Genomic DNA, 18,138 nt, shown 5'->3' with positions numbered 1-18,138 from the left:
CCCCTCAGGGGTGCGTGCTCAGTCCCCTCCTATACTCCCTGTTCACCCATGACTGCATGGCCAGGCACGACTCCAACACCATCATTAAGTTTGCCGACGACACAACAGTGGTAGGCCTGATCACCGACAACGATGAGACACCCTATAGGGAGGAGGTCAGAGACCTGGCCGTGTGGTGCCAGGATAACAACCTCTCCCTCAACCTGACCAAGACAAAGGAGATGATTGTGGACTACAGGAAAAAAAAAGAGGATTGAGCACGCACCCATTCTCATCGACGGGGCTGTAGTGGAACAGGTTGAGAGCTTCAAGTTCCTTGGTGTCCACATCACCAACGAACTATCATGGTCAAAACACACCAAGACAGTCGTGAAGAGGGCACGACAAAGCCTATTCCCCCTCAGGAGACTGAAAAGATTCGGCATGGGTCCTCAGATCCTCAAAAAATTCTACAGCTGCACCATCGAGAGCATCCTGACTGGTTGCATCACCGCCTGGTATGGCAACTGCTTGGCCTCCGACCGCAAGGCACTACAGAGGGTAGTGCGTACGGCCCAGTACATCACTGGAGCCAAGCTTCCTGCCATCCAGGACCTCTATACCAGGCGGTGTCAGAGGAAGGACCTCAAAATTGTCAAAGACTCCAGCCACCCTAGTCATAGACTGTTCTCTCTGCTACCGCACGGCAAGCGGTATCGGAGTGCAAAGTCTACGTCCAAAAGACTTCTCAACAGCTTCTACCCCCAAGCCATAAGACTCCTGAACAGCTAATCATGGCTACCCAGACTATTTGCACTGCCCCCCCCCTACCCCATCTTTTTACGCTGCTGCTACTCTGTTAATTATCTATGCATAGTCACTTTAACTCTACCCACATGTACATATTACTTCAACTACCTCAACTAGCCGGTGCCCCCGCACATTGACTCTGCACTGGTAACCCCCTGTACATATAGCCTCCCTACTGTTATTTTATTTTACTTCTGCTCTTTTTTTTTCAACACTTTTGTTGTTGTTGTTTTATTTTACTTTTTTATTAAAAATAAATGCACTGTTGGTTAAGGGCTGTAAGTAAGCATTTCACTGTAATGTCTGCACCTGTTGTATTCGGCGCATGTGGCCAATACAATTTGATTTGATTTGATTCTGTCTAAAACACGTGACGCAGCGATTAGAAATCATCTCCGCTTACAAAAGGCTCAAAAGACCACAAAAGGTGTTATTTTCATTGAAGAGATGGAGCCGAGCCCCGTTGGCATTAAAAGAGCCCGGGTCCCTTTCATTGTCAAGCATTTCTTTTCTTTTCTTTCCCTCCAACAACACCCTGCTCTTTATCAGCACAATTACGCCACAAACAGTCTCATCACGGACCCAACTGTCCTCTCCAATCGGCTCTATTTCCACAGGCAACCTAATTAGTTCTAAAGAGAGAGAGAAACGTACGAGGAGGAGGAGAGGGGAAAAAGCCCCAGCTATCATGTCCATCTGTGTGTGTTTGCGATGGTGATTGTGTGTTGTGTGTTTCTCGTCCCACTCTTTTTTTGTTTGCCGGAGAAATGAAGAAAGCCTTCAAAGGAGCGATTGTGCGACGTTGGGGCTGAAGTGGTCTGTTGGTAAGCGGCAGCAGGGCGAAGGCGGACAACACAACACAACAAACATGGCGGGATCTAATCAGGGCCCCGGCTAATGTAAACAATGTCATTTTTTGCCCTTAATGAGCCAATTTTCTGCGGATACGAGAGGCTAACAATTGGGGCAGCGGCTTTGATGTGCTTCATTTGAAGGTTTGTTTGTGATCGCTGGCACTTTTGTTGGAAGCCCCGCGCGGGGCCCCTTTCATCTCCCTGCTTGAAAAGGGTGAGCCACGATGCACGTCTGACTTGGGCGCAAAAAAAGAAAAAGAGAGAAAGAAAAAGAAAAAATAGATGACAAACACCCCTTTTTTCAATAAACAATCTCTCATCAGCTGACCTGCCCCCTCCCTCCCCCTCCTACTCATCCTAACGGCGGTGTCCAGAAATAAAACAACGCGGCCGAAGCCAGTGTCGGGTGTCTATTGCGATCAAATGCCGTGCTCATTAAAAGGTGCCCCAGTGTGTGCGGAGGCTTCATTAACATGGAGCTGACAAAAGGTGACGCAGACCAAAGAGGCAGCCGGCGGGCCAGGTGTGTGTGGCGCGGCGCCTTTCAAGACCGCACCGAGCTCGGACTCTGACCGTCGGCCGACACTGACCAAGAACAGGCTTGTTCCGGTGGTGGTGAGAGAGAGAGAGAGAGAGAGAGAGAGAGAGAGAGAGAGAGAGAGAGAGAGAGAGAGAGAGAGAGAGAGAGAGAGAGAGGGGGAGACAGAGAGAAAGAGAGACAGAGAGAAAGAGAGGGAGACAGAGCGAAAGAGAGAGAAACAGAGAGAAAGTGAGGGAGACAGAGAGAAAGAGAGAGAGGGGGAGACAGAGAGAAAGAGAGAGAAGGGGAGACAGAGAGAAAAAGAGAGAGGGAGAGACAGAGAGAGCGGGGGAGAGAAAGAGAGGGAGACAGAAAGAGAAAGAGAAAGAGAAAGAGAAAGAGAAAGAGAAAGAGAAAGAGAAAGAGAAAGAGAAAGAGGTAGGTAGAGAGACAAGGAAAGAGGGAAGTATAGAGAGAGAAAGAGAGAGGGGTGGATACAGAGAGAGAGAAGGAAAGAAATAGAGAGGTACACTACCGGTCAAAAGTATTAGAACACCTACTCATTCAACGGTTTTTCTTTATTTTTACTATTTTCTACATTGTAACAACATCAAAACTATTAAATAACACATATGGAATCATGTAGTAACCAAAAAAGTGTTAAACAAATCAAAATGTATTTTATATTTGAGATTCTTCAAATAGCCACCCTTTGCCTTGATGACAGCTTTGCACACTCTTGGCATTCTCTCAACCAGCTTCATGAGGTAGTCACCTGGAATGCATTTCAATTAACAGGTGTGCCTTCTTAAAAGTTAATTTGTGGAATTTCTTTCCTTCTTAATGCGTTTGAGCCAATTAGTTGTGTTGTGACAAGGTAGGGAGGGTATACAGAAGATAGCCCTATTTGGTAAAAGACCAAATCCATATTATGGCAAGAACAACCTCAAATAAGCAAAGAGAAACGACAGTCCATCATTACTTTAAGACATGAAGGTCAGTCAATACGGAACATTTCAAGAACTTTAAGTTTCTTCAAGTGCAGTCGCAAAAACCTTCAAGCGCTATGATGAAACTGGCTCTCATGAGGACCGCCACAGGAATGGAAGACCCAGAGTTGCCTCTGCTGCAGAGGACAAGTTCATTAGAGTTACCAGCCTCAGAAATTGCAGCCCAAATAAATGCTTCACAGAGTTCAAGTAACAGACACATCTCAACATCAACTGTTCAGAGGAGACTGTGTGAATCAGGCCTTCATGGTCGAATTGCTGCAAAGAAGCCACTACTAAAGGACACCAATAAGAAGAGGAGACTTGCTTGGGCCAAGAAACACGAGCAATGGATATTAGACAGGTGGAAATTTGTCCTTTGGTCTGGAGTCCAAATTTGAGATTTTTGGTTCCAACCGCCGTCTTTGTGAGATGTGATGTGTGCGAATGGATGATCTCTGCATGTGTATTTCAAACCTTAAAGCATGGAGGAGGAGGTGTTATGGTGTGGGGGTGCTTTGCTGGTGACACTGTCTGTGATTTATTTAGAATTCAAGGCACACTTAACCAGCATGGCTACCACAGCATTCTGCAGCGATACGCCATCCCATCTGGTTTGGGCTTAGTGGGACCATTTGTTTTTCAACAGGACAATGACCCAACACACCTCCAGGCTGTGTAAGGGCTATTTTACCAAGAAGGAGAGTGATGGTGCTGCATCAGATGACCTGGCTTCCACTATCCCCCGACCTCAACCAAATTCAGATGGTTTGGGATGAGTAGAACCGCAGAGTGAAGGAAAAGCAGCCAACAAATGCTCAGCATATGTGGAAACTCCTTCAAGACTGTTGGAAAATCATTACAGGTGAAGCTGGTTGAGAGAATGCCAAGAGTGTGCAAAGCTGTCATCAAGGCAAAGTGTGGCTATTTCAAGAATCTCAAATATAAAATATATTTTGATTTGTTAAACACTTTTTTAGTTACTACATGATTCCATATGTGTTATTTCATAGTTTTGATGTCTTCACTATTATTCTACAATGTAGAACATAGTAAAAAGAAAGAAAAACCCTAAAACTTTTGACCGGTAGTGAATATGGAGAGAGTGTGTCAAGGTAAGAGCCTCATCACAGTCATCCTCTCATCTGTACATCAATCACTTAGTATTTATAAATTAATCAGTGAAAAAAGGGATATTTTGATCTGATCTACAGAGCATTTTCTAACACAGTTCCTGACCCAGACTAAAATATATAATTACGTCTGATGTCACTATCAATGTGTCATTCCGCTCTCATACGTGACTTGTTCCTTTTAGCTACTAGTGGAGCAAAGGGCCTATCGTACTATTTAATTCATACTCCACAATGATTCAACTTCTTACCCACGCTCTTCTGTGAATCACCTATACTAACACAGTCAACTTTCTAAGTTGGAGAGTTGGGACCGTCTGAAAGGACAAAAAAACAAGAAGAGTGTGGCAGAGGGAGGCATCGAGAGAGCGAGAGAGAGGGAGAGAGAGAGAGAGAAAAAAAAAACATGAATATATAATGTGGGAGGGTTGGAGGGTTGGAGGTAGGAAAAGCTGGGTTGGGTGTCCAAAGGCAATGGGAGCCTGTGTGTCCAGGCCTGTTCCAATCAATCAGTGTAGTGGAGGTGAAGTAAACTCCAGGCCAGTCAGCCCAGGCCCCAGAACACACCTCTCTGCCCATGAGTCAGGGGCCCTCTGGGGCCACACACACCACACCTGCCGGGCCCTGCAGTAACCAGCTGTCAAGTCTACAACTCCACGTGTGCCCCCACATCTGTTTATTGGTGTATGTGTGGGAGGGAGGGGGAATTGTTTGTTTGTGTGTTTTTCGTGTTTGTTTGTTTTTCGTGTTTGTGTGTGTGTGTGTGTGTGTGTGTGTGTGTGTGTGTGTGTGTGTGTGTGTGTGTGTGTGTGTGTGTGTGTGTGTGTGTGTGTGTGTGTGTGTGTGTGTGTGTGCGTACGTGCATTAGTTTACGTCCAGGAAAAGCGAAAGAAACAAAGTTGTATGGCTCAGCTGGAGAGGTGGGAGGGCTGAGAGACCCTTAAGGGTATATAAGGGGTGAAGGAGATGTATTAACCTCTCCTTTCCTCCCACTATCTTCCAGTACAAATCGACTAGAAACAGGTGTGTGACTGGTCAGACTGTCCTGTAGCACTTCTAAAAACACACGTGCACATGCACACACAAACTCACACACACACATTGCTCAATCTGAAGTCTTACAACATCCGAATCCCCCAAAGAATCCTTTCCAAATCCATTTCAACATAGCCAACTGTTTGTAAAATAACAGTGGACTACCCTGTTAAATGAGACAACTTACTGCACTCACTGCCAGGGCATGACCTAGGAAAACCCCAGCCAACCACATTAGAAATGCTGAAAAACAAAGCTGTTTTGGGGGAAAATCAATAATGTCTTGTGATATGAACCATTTCCCCACTGGATTTTCCTTTGCTCTGCACAATCCTCCCTGTGCCCCTGAGGTATATAGCAGTACTTTGTTACAGTGTTGTAGCTGTAAGCCTTGGAGACCGCCTTGCTGTGCTAAGCTGTGCTGGAGCATATTAGCCAGGCCCATGTCAAAGAGGGCTAAAGCTGGCCTGGCATGGGAGAAATGTGTCTGTCCGCTCGCTGGGCAGAGAGAGGGGAGGAGGGGGGGGGGGGGGGGGGGGGGGGGGGGGGGGGGGTTAGAGAGAGAGACAGAAGAGATTTGGGAGGCAATGTCCTGAACAATGCATGGGGAGATTGGGCAGACTTCACCTTTGTTCAGGCCTACAACTTGATAGTGTTTGTGTAAAAGGCCAATAGTGAAATTCTAACATTGTAGCATTAAAAGGTAGGCTATGAAATCCCTTTTTTACGGCAATATGGTGTCAGTTTTGACAGTGAAAGACAGACAGCTGGGAGAGCTGCACGGCAGTTCAGGTTGAAGAAGGGAAGGAGACAGAATGAAAAGGGGTGACAGAGGAGAGAAGGCTGACAAATTCACAGCTGATGGCTATTTAGAGGGCTATTCCCCTTCACCGCAGAAGTCGGGGCTTGAACACTTCTAATTTTCTTCTGTTTATTTCCCCCTCTCTCTCTCGCTCCCTCTCTCCGCGGTAAATTTGTTTGCTTTGCATAATACTCCAGTGTGGTGGAGGGATCGTGGTGTGGTGTGGGGATCATGGTGTGGTGGAGGGATTGTGGTGTGGGGTGGGGATCATGAGGTGGCATCAGCGTGTTATAGGAAGGTGGTGCAATTCTCCCCCCCCCCCATCTCTGACCACCTCTCCCACCTCTCCCAAAGCACCCCATCCCCTCCCTCCTCCTCCTCCTCCTAACTCCGTCCCCCTGCCCCCTCTATCATCCCCCTCCTCCTCGTCCCCTCTTACTCACCACCCCTCCACGCTCCCTGTCCCCGTCTCTCCAGGAGGCAGTTGTCAATCATGTGCTTCTCCCAGAATCCCTCTGGAACTCATTGTGCCCGCCGGTCGCCGGCGGAGGCGAGCGCCTGCGAGGCAGCGGAGAGCCGCAGATGGAGGGAGCGCTGTCAATCATTGTCACTAATTATTAATTTCTGTCACTCAGCCCCTGTGGCTACGACGCGCTCTGGCTCTCCCTCCCTCCCTCCCTCCCTCCCTCCCTCCCTCCTTCTCTCGCTCAGTCCCTCTCTCCCTATTTCTTGCTCTCAGTCCCTCCCTCCCTCCCTCCCTCCTTCTCTCGCTCAGTCCCTCTCTCTCTATTTCTTGCTCTCAGTCCCTCTCTCCCTCCCTCTGTCTCGCTCGGTCCCTCTCTCCCTCCCCTCTCACTAGCCAAGTCCCTCTCCCTCCCTCCCTCCTCTCCCTCCGTCCCTCTCGCCATCTCTACTTGCGTCTCCCAGTGGTGAGTGGATTTGGTATGCCACCCCAGCAACTGCAAAGTTCAACCTTTCATTATGTGACGCACACACAACACTTTCTCCACCCGGGTCAGTCCCCTTGACTCGCTGCTCTGCCTTTTAATTGTATGCTGCATGGCCTCCACCCCCGCCTCCCTCCTGCACCCCCCACCCCTCCATCCCCCCATCATTGTTACTAACGGAGTGCAAAAAGAGAGGGTGGACCTGGTGGTTATGTTGAAAAGTCCCAGCCGTTGCGTTGGTTCAGGTTTTGATTTGATTTTGATGAACTCGCCGCCCGTTTCAATTTGCATGCGTGTGGCTTTGGCACTCTGATGTCATTTGATGGATGGTAATGAAGGATCGTGACCCTGTGTGTTTAACTGAAGCAACACTGGTCCACTTCCTCTAAAGGTTCTGATCTGTTTCCTCTCTCCTCATTACCGGTGGTGGTGGCCGGGCCGGGAGAAAGGCCGATCTGCAGTTAGCAAAGACACACACACACACATTCAGAGGTACGCACACACACACATTTGTGCATGTATGCAAGCACACACATGCATTTATCCACACACACACACCGTTCTCCTCCTCCCCTCTCTCCATCTCCACCTCCTCCCTGGATCACTATTCGGGACAGGGCCATGGCCCTGTTCTAATGAGGGGCAGAGGTAGGGGCTAGCTGGACATCAGTGATCCCTTAGCTCTCACTCTCCCCCTCTTCCCTCCACACACCCTGCACCACTAATCCTTCTCTGCATACAATGCATTAGCCCTCCTCTACCCCTAACCTTCTGTCTCTCACCCCCTCCCTCCCTCCCTCGATCGTTCGCTTCCTCCCTCCCTCCTCGCCGTCTGTCTGTCTCTCTTCCTCTCGTGTCTGTCGTTCCCAGTCCCTTCTCTTTCCTCTCTCCCCTCTCTGACATCTGTTACTTTTCTTTCATTTCTCCTTTTTCTTCTTCCTTCGCTCTCGGTCCTGTTTTTCTCCCTCTCTGCCTCCTCCTCCCTCTCCTCCTCCTCCCTCTCCTTCTCCTCCCTCTTCATCACTTCTTTGTTGTCACTCCTCTTCTTTTCTCATCTGATCGTCTCTTCACTCCATTCCCCTCTCTTTCTTTCTCTCTCTGTCTCTGACCCTCTCTCTCTCTTCATCACAACAGTGTTTGTGTGTGTCTCCCTACTCAGCACCTCTGTGGAGACAGGGTTTATTGGGGTAATGCATTTATCACTGCTGCAAGGCAGGGCCTCACCTCCTTCTTTGAACTGGTGAGTAATGAAAATGGGATCATTTCTGACAACACCTACTGTGTGTGTGTGTGTGTGTGTGTGTGTGTGTGTGTGTGTGTGTGTGTGTGTGTGTATGCGCACAGGCTTGCACCCACACACACACACACACAGAAACAAACTCAGACAAACACACATACACACAAACACACACTCAGATAAAGACAGACATACACACACACACACACACACACACACACACACACAAATAAATGCACACTCAAACAAACACATAGAATGGCATGTGTTAGTACACAAGTAGACCCCTGAGTCACCCATGCTCCAAACTTGAGGTGGTGGACTGAGTTTAGTGCACATGCAACACATTTGCCCTGTTCTCTATTCCATTTAAATAAATCTGCAAAGTACATTTATTCAATTTCAATTGAATATTAAAGAAGAAGAAAAAGGCTGCCCTGCAATTTGGTTACATTTATCAATCTTCAATTGTAAGGAAATATTTTTATTTTGTGCTAAATAAAAAGTCAGTCTGTCCGAAGAAGGTGAAGACTATATGTCCACATTGTGCCTCTTTTCTATTTAACATGTGTCTTCTGAAAGTTGATTAACTGACGTGAATTAAATGTGTGCTTTCATTCTCTTGTTTAAGATGAACATGTGACTGAGAGAATTTCATTGTCTAGCTAATTGTGGGACAAAACATACAGTGGGGAAAAAAAGTATTTAGTCAGCCACCAATTGTGCAAGTTCTCCCACTTAAAAAGATGAGAGAGGCCTGTAATTTTCATCATAGGTACACGTCAACTATGACAGACAAATTGAGGAGAAAAAAATCCAGAAAATCACATTGTAGGATTTTTTATGAATTTATTTGCAAATTATGGTGGAAAATAAGTATTTGGTCACCTACAAACAAGCAAGATTTCTGGCTCTCACAGACCTGTAACTTCTTCTTTAAGAGGCTCCTCTGTCCTCCACTCGTTACCTGTATTAATGGCACCTGTTTGAACTTGTTATCAGTATAAAAGACACCTGTCCACAACCTCAAACAGTCACACTCCAAACTCCACTATGGCCAAGACCAAAGAGCTGTCAAAGGACACCAGAAACAAAATTGTAGACCTGCACCAGGCTGGGAAGACTGAATCTGCAATAGGTAAGCAGCTTGGTTTGAAGAAATCAACTGTGGGAGCAATTATTAGGAAATGGAAGACATACAAGACCACTGATAATCTCCCTCGATCTGGGGCTCCATGCAAGATCTCACCCCGTGGGGTCAAAATGATTACAAGAACGGTGAGCAAAAATCCCAGAACCACACGGGGGACCTAGTGAATGACCTGCAGAGAGCTGGGACCAAAGTAACAAAGCCTACCATCAGTAACACACTACGCCGCCAGGGACTCAAATCCTGCAGTGCAAGACGTGTCCCCCTGCTTAAGCCAGTACATGTCCAGGCCCGTCTGAAGTTTGCTAGAGTGCATTTGGATGATCCAGAAGAGGATTGGGAGAATGTCATATGGTCAGATGAAACCAAAATATAACTTTTTGGTAAAAACTCAACTCGTCGTGTTTGGAGGACAAAGAATGCTGAGTTGCATCCAAATAACACCATACCTACTGTGAAGCATGGGGGTGGAAACATCATGCTTTGGGGCTGTTTTTCTGCAAAGGCACCAGGACGACTGATCCGTGTAAAGGAAAGAATGAATGGGGCCATGTATCGTGAGATTTTGAGGGAAAACCTCCTTCCATCAGCAAGAGCATTGAAGATGAAACGTGGCTGGGTCTTTCAGCATGACAATGATCCCAAACACACCGCCCGGGCAACGAAGGAGTGGCTTCGTAAGAAGCATTTCAAGGCCCTGGAGTGGCCTAGCCAGTCTCCAGATCTCAACCCCATAGAAAATCTTTGGAGGGAGTTGAAAGTCCGTGTTGCCCAGCGACAGCCCCAAAACATCACTGCTCTAGAGGAGATCTGCATGGAGGAATGGGCCAAAATACCAGCAACAGTGTGTGAAAACCTTGTGAAGACTTACAGAAAACGTTTGACCTGTGTCATTGCCAACAAAGGGTATATAACAAAGTATTGAGAAACTTTTGTTATTGACCAAATCCTACAATGTGATTTTCTGGAGAAAAAAAATCTCATTTTGTCTGTCATAGTTGACGTGTACCTATGATGAAAATTACAGGCCTCTCTCATCTTTTTAAGTGGGAGAACTTGCACAATTGGTGGCTGACTAAATACTTTTTTTCCCCACTGTATGTAAATTGCACACCAATTACAAAATACTTCAGCATACGCAATGTATGAAATGTCCCCATTATCTGTCCTCTGTCGTTCTTACATCTGTCAACATTCAAGAGTTTTGTTCTTCCAATGCTGAGCCCACAAGACATGTTATTCATTGCTTGACCACTAACATCAGGAAGTGTCTATACCATACGTATATCATATCAAATATCAAAACATAAAAAAACATGGACTATCTAATTTAGGGATGAAAACTATTTAGGCCTTCTTAAAATAAAGCATTAGGACACACCTGAGAACTAGAGAAAGGAAAGAATGTGTTGGATTTTGTGCCAATGGTCCTAGTTGGTTTACGAAAAAAAAAACAGGTAAGGACTAAGGGGTGATCGCCAGGGGTGCTTGTCTAGTCTCATTCTATTTACTGTTGAGTTGGGGATTTTTTCTACCCAGCTAAAACGATCCCATCACCACAGGTGTTAAAGCCGGGCTCTGATTGTCCGTGACAGAGTAAACATCACGAGGGCTTCAGGAACGTCAAACTCTGAAAGACAGACAAGGTCAGGGCAGGCCTGACACTAAAGTTTCATCAAACAACACAGAGCTTCGAAAACAACCTAAAACCCACCTACTTCTAACAACAACAAGTCCAAATACATAGATACTAAACTACCTGTATGTCTGTGTTCTACCTCTATGCCCAAATTATTACAAACGTGCAGTGATGACGAATACCCAATTTGCTGTTACTAAACCTCAAACTGGAGTATTGCTGACTCATATGCCAAAAAGTGCAGAAAAACAGGGAAATGTGTTGTATTGCGAATGGCAGAGATATTTGGTACTCATATGCCCCTCAAGGTGTGCCCACAAGCCATGTGTGAGATAAAGGAAACGAGGGATCTGGAGGAGAATTGCCTCTGCAGTGCTGAGGATGCCATTAACGCTCTCTGATCGCTCTCCCACATTTAAATAACAATACTGCGGTGTGGGAAACCACTGTGTGGATCCAAGCTCCAAAACACCCAGGAGCTCTAGGCCTATCTCCCACTGTTTCTGTGGTATGTGTATGTGTGTGTGTGTGGTATTTGTATGTGTGTGTGTGTGGTATGTGTATGTGTGTGTGTGTGAGCGCGTCCATGTACCCGCACATGTGAATCCATCCGTATGTGTGTGCGTGCGTGTCGGGGTTTGTGCATGCATATGTGTGTGCATGGAGTAAGAGTGAGTGTACAGGACAAAGGGCCTATACTCCAATGCTCTGCACAAATTGCAGGGCCATTCTATTAGCATGTACAGGTGGATCTTGTGTAAATGTGTTCCTGTGTGTTGCTTGCCTGGCCCCAGATATTGTATAAGGAGCAGTGGATGCAATGTATGCAGGCTGGGCTCTTGTCTGTGCCTTCAACTCCTACCTTAGACCCCCTCTTAGCCTTGCTTCTTATTGGTCGAACTCGCCCTCTCTACTCATGTACTCCACTGTATTACGTATCAACACCTCTCCATCCACTTTCACATCCCGCTCCATTCCTCTCCCGTCATCTGCCTCTTTCCCTCTATCCCGAGGCTGGTTACATGTAACTGCTCTCGTTTTCTTGTACACGCACACACACACACACACACTCGGCGGCAGGATGCAATCCGTCACACTCACTTCTCACTTGCACTCTCCCAGTGTGTTGCCCCTGGAAGGCTCTGAGGGGCAAACACACACACTAACACACACACACACACTAACACACACACACACACACACACACACACACACTCTCTCTCTCTCTTAGATAAAGAAGAATAAAGAAGACAGATCACTTCAGAGGAGAATACTAAGCATACTACCAGACTATAAGAAGCTCGTCAGTACAACAAGAGAGTTAGCTTTAGAGCAAAAGAGAGAAGGCAGAGACCCAGGGATAGAGACTAAGTATAGAATGTAGTGGTGTCTTGCAGTGCCATTTAAATACACGGCTCCAGTAGTTACCATGGAGAGACTGAACTTCACAGCATCAGGACATCGCCCTGCTGGATGTCCATGCTGCTGCTTCACAGTGCCAGAGAAGGGTGTGTGTGTGTGTGTGTGTATGTGTGTGTGTGTGTGCACGCGCTTCTGCATGCACAAGTGAGTGTGTGTGTGTTTATTCACTTATGCATGTGCAAGTGTGTGTGTGTGTGTGTATATGTGTGTGTGTGTCTGTGCACACGCTCTGCATGCACAAGTGAGTGTGTGTGTGTGCGTGTGTGTGTGTGTGTGCGCGTGTGTGTGTGCTTGAATGTGTGTGCTAGTGTGTGTGTGTGTGTATCAGGGCTCCATGGTTCTCATTACTGTTTCACTGTAATGCGTTCCTCTTCCTGAGAAGACCCAGTAGCATAAGACTCCTATGTCTCATATGCTCACATACTGGCATCTCTTAGAAAAAGGCCTCACCCTGACTGCACTGAATCCTTTAATACATATTGCCTTCTTAATCTGGATTTGAACATGGTTTTTCTGTATTTTTGTGTGTGAGAGAGAGGGAGACCATAGAGTTGCCCCTCATTTTTAACCTTGACTTTAGACACCAGTATTCCCAACAGAAGGTTCTACAATAGAAAGCAGGTACATTAGTCTGACTTGATAGTGTTTGTCCTCCTTTAATGACCCACCAAAACACACATCTCCAATGATGTTGATCATTGTCATCTCAGCAAGACATGACGTCATACTGAAGGTCTGTTTCCAGTCACACTGATTAAAAAGAGTGTGAGAGAGAGAGAGAGAGAGAGAGAGAGAGAGAGAGAGAGAGAGAGAGAGAGAGAGAGAGAGAGAGAGAGAGAGAGAGAGAGAGAGAGAGAGAGAGAGAGAGAGAGAGAGAGAGAGAGAGAGAGAGTTTAGAACGCAGGGCTGGAGGGGGTACAGTAGTGTCCTGATTAGTCTGGCAGCAACGGTGTCAGACACTCAGCAGGGGGGGGTAGAGTCTGTGTGTGCGTCTGTTTGTGTGTGTGTAGTGTGTGTGTAGCGTGTGTGTAGCGCAAGCGTCAGTGGTGGTTGAGGCTGAAATACTGTAGTAACAGTAATGAGTAAAGAGAGGCCTACTGCAAAGATTTACTTCCTCACAAGTAACTGGATTTATCATTCACCTGTGGAGATTCAAAGATGATGGGAGGAAAAGTATCCCTGCAGAGACACCTTCACCCCTCCATCATAGACCACAATCTGTCTGTCTGTCTGCCTCTCTCTCTCCCTCTCTTTCCCTTTCTCGCCCTCTCTTTCTCCCTCACTCCTGCTAAGGTCCGGAAACTCCAATCCAATGTGTTCAGTCTCAGTCTAGCAAATGACTGGAGGGCTGACATTCCACTGTCAACATCCATCTCCACAGTCTATATCACTGTCCCATGTCACTACACCACACCGAGCAGAGCTAGCACAAATGTGTTATACCCCAAAAACACTGCCTAATGACTCTCTCCCTCTGCCAAGCCTGTTAAATATGCTGCCACATCCCCCGTACGGCCCCATTTTGGTTCTCCAAATGACCAGAACATCCTTGGTGAAGTGGAAACTGCATATGTTATAAACCCAACACTAGATGAAACTCGGAGAGCATGCAATATGGTTTTCATGATCCCCCTGAATACTGAGCGAGAACTGGGTGAGTGATCCAAATGTCTAGCGGTAACTACACTGGTCATGCATACTCAAGCACACACACAAACACACAGTCAGTCGCACACACACACATACATTTGGAGGAGTATGGAGGGGCTCAGACGAGTGTGAACAGGCAAGCCTAGTCCTAGTGATAATCCAGTGCTTCTCTAGCGTGTTTCATTAACTTTGCACACACAGACACGCATCCACGCACATACTCGCTCACACACACACAACTGCATGTGTGAACACACACACCATCCCATACCCACTCCACACACCCACACACCCTCCACACACACACAAAAACACACACACAAGCACACACACCACTTCACCCCCTCCACACACACAGACACACACACACACCACTTTACCCCCTCCAAACACACACAGGGCTGCCTGTCTGTCTCCAGGCCTGTGCCTGCATCCAGTTGTATCTGCATGAGGCTGAGATAATGGCATCTGTCACTGCTCCTTTTGTCAGTGTGGCTGCTGCTCTGCTACTGCCCATTAGCTGGCTGTTGTCTGACTGGCCCTGCACTACATGGTCTACTGGCTGACCAGCCACGGAAATACAGGAGACGGCTGCCTCTCCTCTACCTCCCTCTTTCTTTCTCTGTCTCTCCTCTTCCTCTTTTCCCCCTCCAAATCAAAGTGCAGCGTAAGAGGGTGGGAGGGGAGAGGTAATAAGGCAAGGGGGTTTGACAGTCAGGGCCAAGATATAGGTGTTCCTGCCCCTTCACTGAGACCCATGTTTCGAGGCTATTGAACATGACATGGCAACACTGACATGGCATCATTTCAGGGTATCTATATAGGAGAACAGGGGAATCATGTACTAAGCCGACTTCTACTTTCAAATGAGTACAAATGGTATTCCATATACTTACTAATTTGTAACATAATGTTATTGAATTGTAATGACACTGATATAAGGCTGATCTAATATAAAAAGTGACTCTTGATTTTAGAACCATACAATCCGAATGAATTCATCCTAATTTGCTTCAATGTACCACAGTACACATTGTGAGGATGTATTGCCTTACAATAGAAAGAAATCAATTAACTACTTTCACATTTGTCCGAAATTCCAACATGCCTACCCGAGTCGACTTCATTTCCTCCTCATCACGTCTAATACTAACACACAGATCAAAAAGATAATTCACTGGAGTTTTATTAAGAGTTTCACTGACTGTATCGTCGCTATAATGACAGCGCACGCACATAAGATAAAGGTTCAACCTGACGTGCGTGCGTTCGCTCAAAATGTAATGGAACGAGAGTGTGACATCACAGACAGGCAAAAGTATGTTCTGCTGGTTGATTTTCATTATTGGTTGAGTTTCCTTATTAGATGGTGAGGAGATGAGGGAGAACAAGCGTCGGTTTTGATAAAGCAAGGCAATTTCAGGAGCTGCTATAGTGTCAAATTACAGCAGTACATCATGCTGCTCTCTCTCTCTCATTGTGCAAGTCTGTGATGTTAACATTTGATTTGCATGTTGCCCACCACTGTGAGAAAGAGTGTGTGGGTGAGGAGGGAATATTAGTGACTCAGGAAGATTAAAACGTAGACACTAGTGCCATCTAGAGACTGATTGGAAGTGCTACAGGGATTCTGGAGTATGAAACGTGTCAATGTTCATGGCAGTCATGTCAGCGTGCCTGAAATTGTTTAAAATGTGATCGATTTGAATATAATCCACATTATGTTGGATTGTAAAAGTCTGTCATTTATAAAGATCTGTTGCTGTGCCATTCATCACTATATTTTGTTTTGCTTATAGACTGGAGTGCTTAGCTGGTATCAACATAGGCCAGCATCATACATTGGCCTATGTACTTACTGTATATACAGTCGTGGTCAAAAGTTTTGAGAATGACACAAATACACATTTTCACAAAGTCTGCTGCCTCAGTTTTGATGATGGCAATTTGCATATACTCCAGAATGCCATGAAGAGTGATCAGATGAATTGCAATTAATTGCAAAGTCCCTCTTTGTCATGAAAATGAACCCCAAAAACATTTCCACTGCATTTCAGCCCTGCCACAAAAGGACCAGCTGACATCATGTCAGTGATTCTCTCGTTAACACAGGTGAGAGTGTTGACGAGGACAAGGCTGGAGATCACTCTGTCATGCTGATTGAGTTGAAATTACAGACTGGAAGCTTTAAAAGGAGGGTGGTGCTTGAAATCATTGTTCTTCCTCTGTTAACCATGGTTATCTGCAAGGAAACACGTGCCGTCATCATTGCTTTGCACAAAAAGGGCTTCACAAGCAAGGATATTGCTGCTAGTAAGATTGCACCTAAATCAACCATTTATCGGATCATCAAGAACTTCAAGGAGAGAGGTTAAATTGTTGTGAAAAAGGCGTCAGGGCTCCCAAGAAAGTCCAGCAAGTGCCAGGACCGTCTCCTAAAGTTGATTCAGCTGCGGGATCGGGGCACCACCAGTGCAGAGCTTGCTCAGGAATGGCAGCAGGCAGGTGTGAGTGCATCTGCACACACAGTGAGGTGAAGACTTTTGGAGGATGGCCTGGTGTCAAGAAGGGCAGCAAAGAAGCCAGTTCTCTCCAGGAAAAACATCAGGGACAGACTGATATTCTGCAAAAAGTACAGGGATTGGACTGCTGAGGACTGGGGTAAAGGCATTTTCTCTGATGGATCCCCTTTCCGATTGTTTGGGGCATCCGGAAAACACCTTGTCCGGAGAAGACAAGGTGAGAGCTACCATCAGTCCTGTGTCATGCCAACAGTAAAGCATCCTGAGACCATTCATGTGTGGGGTTGCTTCTCAGCCAAGGGAGTGAGGTCGCTCACAATTTTGCCTAAGAACACAGCCATGAATAAAGAATGGTACCAACACATCCTCCGAGAGCAACTTCTCCCAACCATCCAAGAACAGTTTGGTGACAACCAATGCCTTCTCCAGCATGATAGAGCACCTTGCCATAAGGCAAAAGTGATAACTAAGTGGCTCGGGGAACAAAACATCAACATTTTGGGTCCATGGCCAGGAAACTCCCCAGACCTTAATCCCATTGAGAACTTGTGGTCGATCCTCAAGAGGCAGGTGGACAAACAAAAACCCACAAATTCTGACAAACTCCAAGCATTGATTATGCAAGAATGCCATTGATTATGCAAGAATGATTATGCACCATACCTAAGGTCAAACCTATCTCACCTTATTATGAGAAAAAAAATCATAAATAATAAATACATCTTAAAACTGCAGAGCAATACCTTATTAAGTATTCACATAACATCAGCTTGACAGGCGGCCTAACAGCGAATGTGATTAGTCTACAAATTGAGACATTTTAGTGATTTAGCAGACGCTCTTATCCAGAGCGATTTACAGTCAATGCATTCATCTTAAAATAGCTAGGTGGGAGGACCACTTATCTCAGTCATAGTAAGTACATTTTTCCTCAATAAAGTAGCTATCAGCAAAGTCTTTATACGTTTTTATACCGCGGGGTGGGACGGTGCAACGGGGGTGCTGTGGGATTATTTAGGACACGCTTTGAAGAGGGAGGGTTTCAGATGTTTTCGGAAGATGGGCAGGGACTCTTCTGTCCTACCTTCAGGGGTAAGCTGGTTCCACCATTGGGGTGCCAGGACAGAAAAGAGCTTTGACTGGGATGAGCGGGAGCTGCCCTTCCGTAGGGTTGTCATAATGGTGTACTCGGGTTGGGTTGTAGGGTTTGAGAGACCTTATACTTTGATTGTTAATTTATGATTTCAGTACGTCACTGTCACACTTTAGATTCCTTGGCATGGTTACTACAGTGGGAATGTACTATTTATCTTAAATTAGGGCCTATTTGAGGAGCCATCAAACCAACGCGGGAAGATTGGAGGAGAGTTTAAAGAACCGCCGGGAAGCCGTCGCCAGGTTTAATGCAGGATTTTTATAAGAAATTAGAGGCTTAATGAAGTGGATAAA

This window comes from Coregonus lavaretus (genome assembly GCF_964263955.1).
Source record: "Coregonus lavaretus genome assembly, chromosome: 13".
Classification (NCBI taxonomy): domain Eukaryota; kingdom Metazoa; phylum Chordata; class Actinopteri; order Salmoniformes; family Salmonidae; genus Coregonus; species Coregonus lavaretus.
This window is presented reverse-complemented; position numbering follows the sequence as displayed.